Genomic DNA, 17,446 nt, shown 5'->3' with positions numbered 1-17,446 from the left:
AACTTAATCGCAGTCCATATGGTCTACAAGAATCAAAGCTTCTCAACTCCTTGTGATGTGACACACTTACCCGCTTCATCTCTCACCTTCAAAAGTCTATCTCTAAGGAACTAATGTCTAGATGGTTATATCTAGAAATTATAGGAGATGCTAACTAAGCTCGAGTTGATTTCCAAAAAGATATTAAGCTCAAAGGCGATCAAACAACATAACCTGTGTTCACTAGAAAGCAGAAGGATGTCTTGTATGGTGATCAAACCAAGTTGTAGAAAAATAACAAAATGCACAAGAAGAAGAACTATGGTACATCTGAAGAAAGGAATTCAAATTAAAAACCTTGATAGAGAGAACAAGGCATATCGAATCAAGTAATTCTCAGCTGATTTTAGAAGAATATAGTTTGCGAATGAGAGCAACTCCACACACAGCAAGTTTCCAAGATTCAAGAATTACGTGATTATACCAGGTCAAGCTCAGACTCATCCTGAAAGTGACAAGATTCATGCAAGTAAGGAATAGAATTGGAAAGATGATCAAATCGTTTAAGAAGAACTCCGAGATAGAATTTCAATGCAGGTTAGAAAAGGAAGGCTAGATCTAGTTGCGAAGATTTGTTGGCACACTCTCTTTCTCACATAAAGCTTTCTGTTGTTGTCTTTCTTCTTCACCGACACAATCGGTGCTCCCATAGGAAAACACTTGGTTGAGCGGATCTCATTTCTATTACTTCCTTCAACCCTAAGCTTTGCCGATTATAACGGTGTCACCTTATGTGGTGCAATCAAAGCTGATTTGGCTTTCGGCACTAAGCCTATCGCAGACTCACTTTCTCATGCCACCTAAGCAATTAGTAGCTAAAGGTTAAATCCATGTCATGCCTCTTCCTTGTAGTTCACCATCACTAGATTTCAATTAATAATCCCGCACAACTCGTAAAACTTTCAATCCCTTAGATATAACTCAAATTGAATGCTTGATGTAGTTCAACATGCTTGCACTGCGTCACTCTGATTATTATCCTCCAAGAACCTAGCCACTCCTCTATGTTAATCAAAGATCACTCTGTCTCAATAACTGGAAGTCATCGATCGATCGTTCACTTAGAAACTACAATTCTCACAACTTAGTCATGCGTTACAATTGAATGCTACATACCCATATTATGCAAGGCAGTTAAAAATTTAGCTATGAGTTCATAATTACCTCAGGTTTGAGAATCAGATTTAGCTGTATCCCGGCCTTTCTTGTGTAGACAATTCCAAAACATATGCCTTGGCTCCCCGCATTTGTAACATACACCTAGGCTGGCCCTGCACGGCTTATTTTGATGATACCTTTTGAATCTTGGGCACTTTAAATTATCCAGTTCAGTCATCGCCTCCACTTCCTTGTCAAATCGCTGGCAGTTGTCGTTCCTTCCATCATTGTTCTTGTCTTGAAGATGTGGGAGAACATAAACCTTTCTTTTAAAACTATGGATCCTTGGTGTAATCTTCTTTCCTTTCTCCTTTTTGTAGGATTCCAGGAGGTTACTCCATGCCACCACAATCCTTCCTTAACATTCTCCCGTTACTCGACCCGTGTTAACTGGTGCACGAAATTGTGATCTCAGGCAACGGCGCCAAAAACTCTGTACGCACGTCTTAATAAATCGTTTTTTTTATTCACAACTTCGATACAACTAACCAGCAAGTGCACTGGGTCGTCCAAGTAATAAAACCTTACGTGAGTAAGGGTCGATCCCACGGAGATTGTTGGTATGAAGCAAGCTATGGTCATCTTGTAAATCTCAGTCAGGCGGGTAATAAATGATTATGGAGTTTTCGAAAATAAATAATAAATAGACAGAAAATCAAGATAGAAATACTTATGTATATCATTGGTGAGAATTTCAGATAAAGGTATAGAGATGCTTTCGTCCCTCTGAACTTCTGCTTTCCCGCTGTCTTCATCCAATCAGTCTTATCCCTTTCCATGGCTGGCTTTATGTAAGGACATCACCATTGTCAATGGCTACTTTTCATCCTCTCTGTGAAAATGGTCCGATGCGCTGTCACTGCATGGCTAATCATCTGGAGGCATCACCGTGGTCAATGGCTGCATCCTATCCTCTTGTGAAAATGGTCCAAATGCTCTGTCACAGCATGGCCAATCATCTGAGGTTCTCGATCATACTGAAATAGGATTCACCCTCCTTTTGCGTCTGTCACTACGCCCAGCACTCGCGAGTTTGAAGTTTGTCACAGTCATTCAATCCCAGAGTCCTACTCGGAATACCACAGATAAGGTTTAGACTTTCCGAACTCTCATGAATGCCGCCATCAATCTAGCTTATACCACGAAGATTCTGATTAAGAGATCCAAGAGATACTCATTCAATCTAAGGTGAAACGGAAGTGGTTGTCAGGCACGCGTTCGTGGGGGAATGATGATGATTGTCACATTCATCACATTCATATTGAAGTGCGAATGAATATCTTAGAAGCGGAATAAGTTGAGTTGAATAGAAAAACAGTAGTACTTTGCATTAATCTTTGAGGAACAGCAGAGCTCCACAACTTAATCTATGGAGTGCAGAAACTCTACCGTTGAAAATACATAAGTGATGAAGGTCGAGGCATGGCCAAATGGCCAGCCCCCAAACGTGATCAATATAATCCTAAGATGAACTAAAAATCATAAGATGTCAAATACAATAGTAAAAAGTCCTATTTATACTAAACTAGTTACTAGGGTTTACAGAAGTAAGTAATTGATGCATAAATCCACTTCCGGGGCCCACTTGGTGTGTGCTTGGGCTGAGCTTGAAGTTTCCACATGGAGAGGTCATTCTTGGAGTTGAACGCCAGTTTGTAACATATTTCTAGCGTTCAACTCTGGCTTGTAGCGTGTTTCTGGCGTTTAACTCCAGACAGCAACATAGAACTGGCGTTCAATGCCATTTTACATCATCTAAACTCGGCCAAAGTGTGAACTATTATATATTTCTGGAAAGCTCTGGATGTCTACTTTCCAACGCATTTGGAAGCGCGCCATTTTGAGTTCTGTAGCTCCAGAAAATCCACTTTGAGTGCAGGGAGGTCAGAATCCAACAGCATCAGCAGTCCTTCTTCTACCTCTGAATCTGATTTTTGCTCAAGTCCCTCAATTTCAGCCAGAAAATACCTGAAATCACAGAAAAAACACACAAACTCATAGTAAAGTCTAGAAATGTGAATTTAACATAAAAACTAATGAAAACATCCCTAAAAGTAACTAGATCCTACTAAAAACATACTAAAAACAATCCCAAAAAGTGTATAAATTATCTGCTCATCACAACACCAAACTTAAATTGTTGCTTGTCCCCAAGCAACTGAAAATCAAATAGGATAAAAAGAAGAGAATATACTATAAATTTCAAACTATCAATGAAACATAGCTCCAATCAGATGAGCGGGACTTGTAGCTTTTTGCCTCTTGAATAGTTTTGGCATCTCACTTTATCCATTGAGGTTCAGAATGATTGGCATCTATAGGAACTCAGAGTTCAGATAGTGTTATTGATTCTCCTAGTTCAGTATGTTGATTCTTGAACACAGCTACTTTATGAGTCTTGGCCGTGGCCCTAAGCACTTTGTTTTCCAGTATTACCACCGGATACATAAATGCCACAGACACATAACTGGGTGAACCTTTTCAGATTGTGACTCAGCTTTGCTAAAGTCCCCAATTAGAGGTGTCCAGGGTTCTTAAGCACACTCTTCTTTTGCTTTGGACCTTGACTTTAACCGCTCAGTCTCAAGTTTTCACTTGACACCTTCACGCCACAAGCACATGGTTAGGGACAGCTTGGTTTAGCCGCTTAGGCCAGGATTTTATTCCTTTAGGCCTTCTTATCCACTGATGCTCAAAGCCTTGGGATCCTTTTTATTTACCCTTGCCTTTTGATTTTAAGGGTTATTGGCTTTTTGCTCTTGCCTCTTGGTTTTAAGAGCTTTTGTCTTTTTCTGCTTGCTTTTTCTTTTTCTTTCTATTTTTTTCGCCATTTTTTTTTCTGCAAGCTTTGTTCTTTGCTGCTTTTTCTTGCTTCAAGAATCATTTTTATGATATTTCAGATTATCAAATAACATGTCTCCTTGTCATCATTCTTTCAAGAGCCAACATATTTAACATTCTAAAACAACAACTTCAAAAGACATATGCACTGTTCAAGCATTCATTCAGAAAACAAGAAGCATTGTCACCACATCAATATAATTAAACTAAGTTCAAGGATAAATTCGAAACTCATGTACTTCTTGTTCTTTTGAATTAAAATATTTTTCATTTAAGAGAGGTGATGAATTCATAGGACATTCATAACTTTAAGACAAAGTTACTAACTACTAATGATCATGTAATAAGACACAAACATAGATAAGCACTTAACATAAAGAAAACGAAAAACAGAGAGTTTAAGAACAACGAATGAGTCTACCTTAGTGATGGTGGCGTTTCCTTCTTGAGGAACCAATGATGTCCTTGAGCTCTTCTATGTCTCTTCCTTGTCTTTGTTGCTCCTCCCTCATTGCTTTTTGATCTTCTCTAATTTCATGAAGGATGATGGAGTGCTCTTGATGTTCCACCCTTAATTGTCCCATGTTGGAACTTAATTCTCCTAGGGAGGTGTTGATTTGCTCCCAAAAATTCTGTGGAGGAAAGTGCATCCATTGAGGTATCTCAGGAATTTCTTGATGATGAGCTTCCTCATGTGTTTCTTGAGCTCCATGAATAGGCTCTCTTGTTTGCTCCATCCTTTTCTTAGTGATGGGCTTGTGAGATGAATCTTTCCATCTCTCATGGCTCAGAGGTGGAAGCAATTGCCTTTCCTTTTCTCTTTCTTGAGGTTTCTCTGGCCTTAGGTGCCATTAATGGTAATGGAAAAATAAAAAGCTTATGCTTTTACCACACCAAACTTAGAATATTGCTCGCCCTCGAGCAAGAGAAGAAAGAATAGATAAAGAAAAAGAAGATATGGAGGAGATGGAGGGATGTGTGTATGGATGTGAGTAGTGAATGGAAAACAGAAGGGATGACCATGAATGGAGAGAGAGAGGGTGAAGTGGGTGGGGATCCTGTGAGATTCACAGATCCTGAGATGATCATGTGGTGTCCACAGATCCTAAGGTGTCAAGGATTTACATCCCTGCACCCATTAGGCATGTAAAACGCCTTTGCATGCAATTCTGGCATTTAAACGCCGAATTGATGCTTGTTCTGGGCGTTCAACGCCCAGATGCAGCATATTTCTGGCGTTGAACGCCAGCCAGATGCTTGTTTCTGGCGTTCAGCACCAGCTTTCCTCACTGTGCATTTCTGGCGTCTGAACGCCAGGATGCTGCTTGTTTCTGGCGTTCAACGCCAGAAACATGCTCTGTTCTGGCATTGAACGCCAGCCAGATGCTTCTTACTGGCGTTTAAACACCAGTAAGATCCTCATCCAGGGTGTGATTTTTCTTCTGCTATTTTTGATTCTGTTTTCAATTTTTTTGATTTATTTTGTGACTCCACATGATCATGAACCTAATAAAACATGAAACAATAAAAATAAAATTAGATAAATAAAAATTGGGTTGCCTCCCAACAAGCGCTTCTTTAATGTCAATAGCTTGACAGTGGGCTCTCATGGAGCCTCACAGATATTCAGAGCATTGTTGAGACTCCTCAACACCAAACTTAGAGTTTGGATATGGGAGTTCAACACCGAACTTAGAGTTTAGTTATGGCTTCCCAACACCAAACTTAGAGTTTGACTGTGGGGGCTCTGGTTGACTCTGTTTTGAGAGAAGCTTACTGTGCCTCTTTTCCATGTTTACAGAAGGATGTCCTTGAGTTTTAAACTCAAGGGAGTCCTCATTCAATTGAAGGACTAGTTCACCTCTGTTAACATCAATCACAGCTCTTGCTGTGGCTAGGAAGGGTCTTCCAAGGATGATGGATTCATCCTCATCCTTCCCAGTATCTAGGATTATGAAATCAGTAGGGATGTAAAGGCTTTCAACCTTTACTAACACGTCCTCTACTTGTCCATAAGCCTGTTTTCTTGAATTGTCTGCCATCTCTAATGAGATTTTAGTAGCTTGCACCCCAAAGATTCCCAGTTTCTCTATTACAGAGAGGGGCATGAGGTTTATCCCTGAACCAAGGTCACACAGAGCCTTTTCAAAGATCATAGTGCCTATGGTACAAGGTATTAGGAACTTTCCAGGATCCTGTTTCTTCTGAGGCAATGTCAGTTGACCCATATCACTCAGTTCATTGGTGAACAAGGGAGGTTCATCTTCCCAAGTCTCAATACCAAATAATTTGGCATTCAGCTTCATGATTGCACCAAGGTACTTGGTAACTTGCTCCTCAGTAACATCCTCAGAGCTCATGAATGGCATAAGGAGGTTTAATGGAATCTCTATAGTCTCTAGTTGAGTTTCAGATTCCTTTGGTTCCTCAGAGGGAAACTCCTTATTGATCACTGGACGTCCCAGGAGGTCTTCCTCACTGGTATTCACGTCCTCAACCTCCCTTACAGGTTCTGCCATGGTAATTAATTCAATGGCCTTGCACTCTTCTTTTGGATTTTCTTCTGTATTGCTTGGGAGAGTACTAGGAGGGGTTTCAGTGATCTTCTTACTCAGCTGGCCCACTTGTGCCTCCAAATTTCTAATGGAGGACCTTGTTTCATTTATGAAACTTAGAGTGGCCTTGGATAGATCAGAGACTAAGTTTGCTAAATTAGAGGTATTTTGTTCAGAGTTCTCTGTCTGTTGCTGAGTGGATGATGGAAAAGGTTTACTATTGTTAAACCTGTTTCTTCCACCATTATTAAAGCCTTGTTGAGGCTTTTGTTGATCCTTCCATGAGAGATTTGGGTGACTTCTCCATGAGGGATTATAAGTGTTTCCATAGGGTTCACCCATGTAATTCACCTCTGCTATTTCAGGGTTCTCAGGATCATAAGCTTCTTCTTCAGAAGATGCCTCTTGAGTACTGTTGGATGCAGCTTGCATTCCATTCAGACTCTGAGAAATCATATTAACTTACTGAGTCAATATTTTATTCTGAGCTAATATGGCATTCAAAGTATCAATTTCAAGAACTCCCTTCTTCTGAGGCGTCCCATTACTCACAGGATTCCTCTCAGAAGTGTACATGAACTGGTTATTAGCAACCATATCAATGAGTTCTTGAGCTTCTGCAGGTGTTTTCTTTAGGTGAATGGATCCACCTGCAGAAGTATCCAATGACATCTTAGCTAATTCAGACAGACCATCATAGAATATATCCAGGATGGTCCATTCTGAAAGCATGTCAGAAGGACACTTTTTGGTCAGTTCCTTGTATCTCTCCCAAGCTTCATAGAGGGATTCACCTTCTTTCTGTCTGAAGGTTTGAACATCCATTCTAAGCTTACTCAGCTTTTGAGGAGGAAAGAACTTGGCTAAGAAAGCCGTGACCAGCTTATCCCATGAGTTCAGGCTATCTTTTGGTTGAGAGTCCAACCATATTCTAGCTCTGTCTCTCACAGCAAAAGGGAAAAGCATGAGCCTGTAGACTTCAGGATCTACTCCATTAGTCTTTACAGTATCACATATTTGCAAGAATTCAGTTAAGAACTGAAAAGGATCTTCAGATGGAAGTCCATGAAACTTGCAGTTTTGTTGCATTAGAGAAACTAGTTGAGGTTTCAACTCAAAATTATTTGCTCCAATGGTAGGGATGGAGATGCTTCTTCCATGTAAATTGGAATTTGGTGCAGTAAAGTCACCAAGAACTCTCCTAGCATTTTTATTATTTTCGGCTGCCATCTCCTCTTTTTGTTCGAAAATTTCTGAAAGGTTGTCTCTGGATTGTTGTATTTTAGCTTCTCTTAATTTCCTCTTCAGTGTCATTTCAGGTTTAGGGTATGCTTCAACAAGAATGTTCTTGTCCTTGCTCCTGCTCATATGAAAAAGAAGAAAACAGAAAAATAATAATAGGGATCCTTTTTGCCCAGGTACAGAGGTTCCCTTATGTGAGTAGAAGAAGAAGAAAAAGAAAGGAATTCGAACACAGATAGAAGAAGGGGTTCGAATTTGGGTGAGAAGAAGTGTTAGTAGATGAATAAATAAATAGAAGGAGATGAGAGAGAAGGATTTTCGAAAATTATTTTTGAAAAATGGTTAGTGAATTTCAAAAATTAAAAGAAGAATTAAATTAAAATTAAAGTTTGAAATAATTAGTTAATTAGAAGAATTTTGAAAAAGAGGGAGATATTTTCGAAAATTAGAGAGATAGAGTTAGTTAGGTAGTTTTGAAAAAGATAAGAAACAAACAAAAAGTCAATCATTTAGTTGAAAAAGGTTTGAAAATTAATTTTGAAAAGATAAGAAGATAAGAAGTTGGAAAAGATATTTTAAAATCAAATTTTTGAAAAAGATAAGATAAGAACAACTTGAAGATCATGAAGAACACTATGAATGCATGAATTTTCGAAAAATGCAAGATGAATATGCAATTGACACCAAACTTAAAAATTGACTCAAGACTTAAACAAGAAACACAAAATATTTTTGATTTTTATGATTTTCTAAATTTTTTTGGTTTTTTTTTCGAAAATTAATGTGAAAAAGAAAAATAAGGATTCCAAAATTTTTAATATGAATTCCAGGAATCTTGCACTCTTAGTCTAAAGCTTCAGTCCAGGAATTAGACATGGCTCACTAGCTAGCCAAGCTTTCAATGAAAGCTCCGGTCCAAAACACTAGACATGGCCAATGGCCAGCCAAGCTTCAGCAGATACCTATCATGTATACAACAGCTGATACTTCATCCAACTTCATATACTTATAATTGGAAGCCTCAGTCCAAAAGAATTTAGACATGGCTTTACAGCCAGCCAGGCTTCAACATGCTTCATGAAACACTAGAATTCATTCTTAAAAATTCTGAAGAAAAATATAATTTTTTTTTTGAAAACAATTTTTTTAGAAACTTTTTTGAAAAGAAAATTACCTCATCTGAGCAACAAGATGAACCGTCAGTTGTCCAAACTCAAACAATCCCCGGCAACGGCGCCAAAAACTTGGTGCACGAAATTGTGATCTCAGGCAACGGCGCCAAAAACTCTGTACGCACGTCTTAATAAATCGTTTTTTTTATTCACAACTTCGATACAACTAACCAGCAAGTGCACTGGGTCGTCCAAGTAATAAAACCTTACGTGAGTAAGGGTCGATCCCACGGAGATTGTTGGTATGAAGCAAGCTATGGTCATCTTGTAAATCTCAGTCAGGCGGGTAATAATTGATTATGGAGTTTTCGAAAATAAATAATAAATAGACAGAAAATCAAGATAGAAATACTTATGTATATCATTGGTGAGAATTTCAGATAAAGGTATAGAGATGCTTTCGTCCCTCTGAACTTCTGCTTTCCCGCTGTCTTCATCCAATCAGTCTTACCCCTTTCCATGGCTGGCTTTATGTAAGGACATCACCATTGTCAATGGCTACTTTTCATCCTCTCTGTGAAAATGGTCCGATGCGCTGTCACTGCATGGCTAATCATCTGGAGGCATCACCGTGGTCAATGGCTGTATCCTATCCCCTTGTGAAAATGGTCCAAATGCTCTGTCACAGCACGGCTAATCATCTGAGGTTCTCGATCATACTGGAATAGGATTCACCCTCCTTTTGCGTCTGTCACTACGCCCAGCACTAGCGAGTTTGAAGTTCGTCACAGTCATTCAATCCCAGAGTCCTACTCGGAATACCACAGACAAGGTTTAGACTTTCCGGACTCTCATGAATGCCGCCATCAATCTAGCTTATACCACGAAGATTCTAATTAAGAGATCCAAGAGATACTCATTCAATCTAAGGTGGAACAGAAGTGGTTGTCAGGCACGCGTTCGTGGGGGAATGATGATGATTGTCACGTTCATCACATTCATATTGAAGTGTGAATGAATATCTTAGAAGCGAAATAAGTTGAGTTGAATAGAAAAACAGTAGTACTTTGCATTAATCTTTGAGGAACAGCAGAGCTCCACAACTTAATCTATGGAGTGCAGAAACTCTACCGTTGAAAATACATAAGTGATGAAGGTCGAGGCATGGCCAAATGGCCAGCCCCCAAACGTGATCAATATAATCCTAAGATGAACTAAAAATCATAAGATGTCAAATACAATAGTAAAAAGTCCTATTTATACTAAACTAGTTACTAGGGTTTACAGAAGTAAGTAATTGATGCATAAATCCACTTCCGGGGCCCACTTGGTGTGTGCTTGGGCTGAGCTTGAAGTTTCCACATGGAGAGGTCATTCTTGGAGTTGAACGCCAGTTTGTAACATATTTCTAGCGTTCAACTCTGGCTTGTAGCGTGTTTCTGGCGTTTAACTCCAGACAGCAGCGTAGAACTATCGTTCAATGCCCTTTTACGTCATCTAAACTCGGCCAAAGTATGGACTATTATATATTGCTGGAAAGCTTTGGATGTCTACTTTCCAACGCAATTGGAAGCACGCCATTTTGAGTTCTGTAGCTCCAGAAAATCCACTTTGAGTGCAGGAAGGTCAGAATCCAACAGCATCAGTAGTCCTTCTTCTACCTCTGAATCTGATTTTTGCTCAAGTCCCTCAATTTCAGCCAGAAAATACCTAAAATCACAGAAAAAACACATAAACTCATAGTAAAGTCCAGAAATGTGAATTTAACATAAAAACTAATGAAAACATCCCTAAAAGTAACTAGATCCTACTAAAAACATACTAAAAACAATGCCAAAAAGCGTATAAATTATCTGCTCATCATTAACCAACTTCGAAAGGCTTGCTATCTTCCTTGGTACCACTGCACTCCGACCATTAACTTCACTATCCTGTCTATTACCACCTTTATTACTACTCCTAACTTGTTGTTCTGTCCTACTCATTGCTTGTTGGTTGCAACAGCAACAGCAATAATGGTAGCAGCTACGTTCGTCATTACGGTTCCGAATTCAGTGATACTACCTACCGATACGGTTACCTCATTACCTCTCTGTCCTAAACCACGTTCGTGTCCATGAGATGTCATTTGGTACCTATTCACACCAAATAATCGATATCAAGGTGATCAGTCTAATATCTCAAGTCTAGTGCTTCAAAGTCCCAAATGTATGCTCATGAACAAATATGCCACATATATCAATTAGATATCCTAATTAGCATATAGACACACCCAGAGTATGCCCAGAAGTGTGGTAAGTTCGTCCCTCAGGAACTACAGAAATGAACTGCTCTGATACCATAATGTAACACCCTACCACATAGAGCTTTACGCCTAGGACATAAATCAAAGGTGGTGAGACACTACAACCTCTAAAAAGAAAATACATACATATATAACAAGGATAACATAGCTAGGAGCCTTGAAGAAAAGGGGTACGATCAAAACATACCAAAGATGCATCGCTCACGAAAAATGATAAAATAGAAAGCTTATACAAGAAAGTAAAAGACATGTATATATAGAGTTCCAACGGATAAGTATAATCAAGCTCTAGACTCGAGCTGTGATGCCAAGGCCGGCTAGAATATATATACAAATACAACCCAACAAAATATATACAACAGCAAGGTCCTGTTTCTCCAAAATAATCCTATTCATACTCGGGTCGAGCTATGCGACCCGGGCCGACTTCAGACAAGAACATCTGACCTCTTAAGGTTGGATCGCCACCGACCTCTCCTTAAAGAGCTCGGCCAAATCACTATAAAGGCCCAAGTAGGCCCAAACAGCGGAACACAGCCCATTCTAAAGGCGGCAAAGCCTAGAAAGATAAGGCGGTTCCCCTAAAAGATAAGATAAGATAACTTATCTTAAAGGACACCCCACACTACTATAAATACACTGGAGCACCCAAGTATAACTCATACTCTGATTCTACACAAAAACCTGCTTAAAGCTCATGCTAACTTAAGCATCGGAGTCTTTTGCAGGTACCACCACCCTCTGGTGATCAAGGATCAGCAATACCACCAAGTCAAACAAGTCGAACAAGACAACTCCGGCCACCGTAGCAGATCTCATCCGAGATCGACCTTCAGTTTTAGGTAACCCTCAGAATATTGGCGCCGTTGCCGGGGAACCTGGAAGTCATCCCCTCATCATGGCGGACAACCTTGACAACGACCACAACTCCGGTTTGAAATAAAGAACCCTGCTTAAAAATATGGATGCCACAATAAAAGATGTGCCTCAAAACAAGGGGGACAAGTAAACTCCAAACACCGAAATCTTAGATGCCCTCCGTGAACAGCAGAATCGCCTTAAACAAGTCGAACAGGACGCTGAACATTAGCGGGAGGCTGAGAGAGACCTCCGAAGAGAAGCGAGACGTCGCCAGAGCTAGAGGACAAGCTTGCAAAGCTCGATGCCGATCTCAAAACCAAAACTGCTCATTCGAACCATGAAGATAACTTGATGGGTGAAAATTAGATTTCCACACAAACTCACCGGCAAGTGTACCGGGTTGCATCAAGTAGTAATAACTCACAAGAGTGAGGTCGATCCCACAGGGATTGATAGATCAAGCAACTTTAGTGAGTGGTCAGTTTAGTCAAGTAGACAGTATTTAATTGAATGAAATCTGAGCAGCAGAATGTAAATTGCAGGGAATTTAAATTGCAGAAAGTAAATAGACAAACTCTTAAAGAGCAAGAAACGTAAAGTGCAGCAAATGTAAAGGGAATTGGGTGCAGGGAAATTAAAGACAGCAGTAAATCAGAATTTAGAACAATTGCAGAAGATGTAAATGTGCAGGAAAGTAAATCAAGCTCAATGTGAACGGAAATGTGAAATTGCAGAAGAAAAGAATTGCAGGAAGAATTAAATTGCATAAGCTAAATTGAATTCAATACTCAAATGCGACAATTGCAGAAAGATAAAAGTGTATCAAACTATGCTAAGCTCTCTGGAGTCTCTAATCTTCCAAGAGAGATCTGGAGTCTCTAATCCTCCAGCCTAAGCCACTATTCTACTCTTACTCCTACTGTGCACTCCCCTTTTTTAACAGAACTAAAATATTTTTATAGGCATTCCTAAATTACAAATGAGATTCAAATTGAAAACAAATTACAATTAAATGCAAAATTCCTATTCTAGATGATCCTTGTGCCTTTGAGTCATGAAAATGGGCTCTGCTTGATATGAATTTCACTTGGGTTTGGAATCAGCTAAATTGAGCAGAAGTGATACTTCCACGAGAGCGTAGTGTTCATTTAGAGAACGGAGCGTTCGGGCACCCACGCGTATGCGTGCTGTACGCTTACGCGTCCCTGGCGTTTTGGCTCATCGATGCGAGCGCGTACTGTGCACGAGCGCGTCGTCAAGTAGCGTTCATTAACTGAACGCTCCGTTTGAGCCATGAATGCTATGTACGCATGCGCGCCTTGTGCGCTTGCGCGTTGATGACTGCGTATCATGTTATGTTTTTCTATGCTTTTTCATATAAAAAATTAGTTTATAATGCCCAATTATTGAGTATTTGTTGTGCTTAAGTTGAATATTGCTTTGATTACTTGAGTTAATGAATTTTGTAGAAAATGGTGGAAAAAGAAGCAATAAAAGCACTAATAGAGGAAGCACACTCCCAAGGTGGCAAAAGAGTTGGAAACAAACTCAAAGAGAAGCAAAGAGGATTTGCAACCCTGACCTCTTCACACTCAAATAAGAATAACTCGAGCTAAAAAACTCCAAATGAGGTGATCTCAGTGCCATTTTAAAGTAGACTTCCAGAGCTTTTCAACCATATATAACACTCTATAGCGGACACTGGATTTGAGGGTACAAATTTCTATTCATTTAGCTTCATAATTTCAGCGTAAAACAAATCCCGGCACTTCGCCAGACTGACCTCTACACCTTCAAATGATCATAACTTGGGATAAAGAAATCCAAATGATATGCTTCTAGTGGCGTTAGAAAGCTGAGATCCAGGGCTTTTCAATGATATAATACTCTATAGTTGGCATTCATCTTGAGGATGCAGCAGACCAATATTTCAACGTGCAAGATTTCCCAAACCTTCACAAGCCCAAAATGCCACTTCAATGACACTCCACATTGGGCCACTTCCAAATACTCCAATTCTTTCATTTATTCTTCAATGTTTCAAGCTTCTATGAAGAGAATTAAAAGTTCACAAGGCCAAGTCAAGCCACAATTAACAATCAATCAAGGCCACAAGAATCATCTAGAAGTAATTAAGAAATTTGCATTTGATTTTAATTTCATTTGAATTTGTAATTTACGTAGCTTATAAATAGGACCTTAACTTCATCATTTTAGAGAGACCATGGCTCCCCTTTCACTCTCATTCTCTTCTCTTCTTCCATTTCTTTAATATACACTTTTGTAAATATTTAGTTATGAGCTTCTAATTTTCAACATTGGGAAAGAGAGTTCTATTGCTATTTGATGGATTAATTTGTTTTTATTCTTCTTCTTCTCTTCATCTCTCCTTGATTTACTAGAAGAAATTTCGATCTTCATGTTATCATTCAATTATCTTGGAAAAGAGATTGAATGTATTTGGGTTTTATATGAATCTTGGAAGAGGAATCATAAAACCATGCTTGAAAATCCTTCTCACACTTGAGTAGATTTGGGCATGGATGGAATATTGTGACATTTAATCTATCCATTATTTGGGTCTAGGAAAGTGTGTGGTATAATTAGGGACCATTCTTCATCTCTTCTCATGAGCAATTAGACCAAGGAATTGGCTATTGATCAAGATTGGAGAGATTGAATTACCAAGGAATTGGGGTTCAATCACTCATGATTGCCAAGAGGTCAATGAATTGCATGATTGAAGAGGAGATGAAAACTATTGATCCTAAGAATGCAATATCTCTTGATCCCAATGTTAATTTCATTCTTAATTCTTGTTATTTACTTCTTGCCTTTAACTTTTGTCATTTACTTATGCACATTTATGGCTTTATTTACTTTTGCACATTTTATGCCTTCTAAGTGTTTGTAGAAATGCTTCAATTGGTTTTACTTTCTAGTCATTTACTTTCTTGCACTTTACTTTCTTGTAATTTCTATTCCTTGCAATTTACATTCTTGTACTTTAATTTTCACCACTTTAATTTCTTGTAATTTACTTTCCTTGCACTTTATTGCTTTCATTTAATTTCAACTCATTTACTTTTCTTGTTGCTTATCATCACAATTATGACCATCTAACTAAAATAATTAATCAACTATTGCTTGCTTAATCCATTAATCCTTGTGGGATCGACCTCACTCTTGTGAGTTTTACTACTTGATACGACCCGGTATACTTGCCGGTGAGTTTGTGTGGAATCGATTATCCCTCAACAAGTTTTTGGCGCCGTTGCCGGGGATTAATTGTGATTAACAAACTACCGGTTGATTAATTATCTAGATTAGGCATTTTTTTTGTTTTTGTCATTTACTTGCTTTTTTATATTTCTCTTTTCTCTTGTGAGTTAAGTGTTCGTGTTATTGTCTCACTAAGAATTCTTTAGTTGTGACACAAGGAATTTTAATTTTCTTGGTGGTTGTGTTTGATACAACATTTTTCAATGAAAATGGAGTTTACCTCACATGTTGATCAATCATATTACATGGGATATTGCCCACCACTACAAAATGATTCATGTCATTATCCTCATGGTGGATGAAAATATCAACAAGAAATGATGGATCATGAACAATCAATCCAAATGGGATATGTCCCAAGGTCACACAATGATCAAGCAAGTTACATGGGGTATTTTCCACCACCACAAAATGATTCAACTTACTATACTAATTGTGGTTGGGGATATCAAGATCAAAGAATGATGGGGTTTGAGCAATCAAACCAAATGGGATACTTCCCAAGAATACAAAATAATTCATACTCCTATGAATGGGACAAGTATCCAAGTTGTGATTGGGAGGATCAAAACCAAAGAGCATTCAATAGTCCATACTCCACTTATCAAAAGCCATCATCACTTGAGCGTACCTTCAATTCATTTATGCAAAATTGTCCAACCTCACCTCCTAGCTTTTCATATGAAAATTCTTCATCACTTAACTATCCCTCAACCCAAAATCCCTTCCAAAACTCACAACTCACACAAACTTCCCTGAACCAAAGACTCTCAAAACTTGAGTCCATGCTTGAAAGATATGAAGAGGAGACGAAGAAAACTTGGGAAGAACAAGAAACCTCTTTCAAAAACATGGAAGTGCTTTTAGACCAAATGTTGAGTGCAAAGGAGGAAGTGGAAGAACAAGATGAAGAAGCTCCTATACCAAGTGAAATCCCAATAAAGAAGGAGGTTGTAAGGGAGAAAAACAACCAAGAGAGTCTACACTCCAAGAAAGTAGAGAGTTGTATGGAGGATGATTTAATTGAACCGTCAACCTAAGAGGTTCTTGATAAAGAGGACACTCCAACCATCACACAACACCTAAGTCTTGAAATCAAGAAAATGAAGGCAATCAAGGGAAACACTCAAAGAAGGTTTGTGACCAAGAAACAAAAGAGAACATTCATGAAGAAGAGAAGGTAAAAAAAAAAAGCAATCCAACCCCCCACCCCAACAAGCAAGAGGAATCAAGCTAATAACAAAAGAAGGCTTGTTAGGAGGCAATCAAATCAAGGGGCATCAATTTTCTCTTCTTCTCCCTTGATGTCATTTCTTTTAACCAATTGGAAGAAGAGGAAGAAAATTAAGAACCACATGTCAAGCTAATGACATTAAAAGAGCGCTTGTTCACTACAAAAAAAGGGTTAAAATGGCGATTTTTTAAGGTAATTATGGCGGTTACAACCGCCATTATTGCCGAAAATGGCGCCTCCAAGAAACGCCGGAATTATGGGCGCCATTCTGGTTATTACGGCGGTTTTCTGAAAACCGCCGTAATAACCAGTGGATAATACGGCGGTTTTTTGGTGGTTAAAATGGCGATTTTTAACCGCCATTTTAACCAAATAAAATGGCGGTTTTGTTGTTGTTTAAAATGGCAGTTTGTAACCGCCGTTTTTACCTGGGCTTAATGGCATCCTCCTCATTTAAAATGGCGGTTTGTAACCGCCGTTTTTACTTGGATTTAATGGCATCCTCCTCTTTTAAAATGGCATTTGTAACCGCCGTTTTTACCTGGGTTTAATGGCATCCTTCTCGTTAAAAATGGCATTTATAACCGCTGTTTTTACCTGTATTTAATGGCATCCTTTTCGTTTAAAATGACATTTCTAAACGCCATTTTTACCAGGGTTTAATGGCATCCTTTTCGTTTAAAATGGCATTTTTTAACTGCCATTTTTACCGGATAAAAATGATATTTTTTTATCTTTTAAAAATGCAGTTTTTACTATTATTTTTATCTTGCTAAATAAATAATTTTTTTATTAAAATTCCACAATAACAAAATCA

The 17,446-nt window shown here is 38.7% G+C and overlaps 1 non-coding gene across 1 annotated transcript; it reads left to right on the top strand.

Annotated features, from left to right (window-relative positions):
• The first annotated feature begins 7,319 nt into the window (after positions 1–7,319).
• LOC112745172 (small nucleolar RNA R71) lies at positions 7,320–7,427 on the top strand. The gene has a single exon (XR_003173114.1). It is a non-coding gene; the product is annotated as a small nucleolar RNA R71 (small nucleolar RNA).
• Positions 7,428–17,446: the final 10,019 nt, after the last annotated feature.

Source organism: Arachis hypogaea, chromosome 14 (assembly GCF_003086295.3).
Source record: "Arachis hypogaea cultivar Tifrunner chromosome 14, arahy.Tifrunner.gnm2.J5K5, whole genome shotgun sequence".
In the NCBI taxonomy this organism is placed as follows: Eukaryota; Viridiplantae; Streptophyta; class Magnoliopsida; order Fabales; family Fabaceae; genus Arachis; species Arachis hypogaea.
Note: the sequence above shows the minus strand (reverse complement) of the source record. Positions and strands in the feature narration are given on the sequence as shown.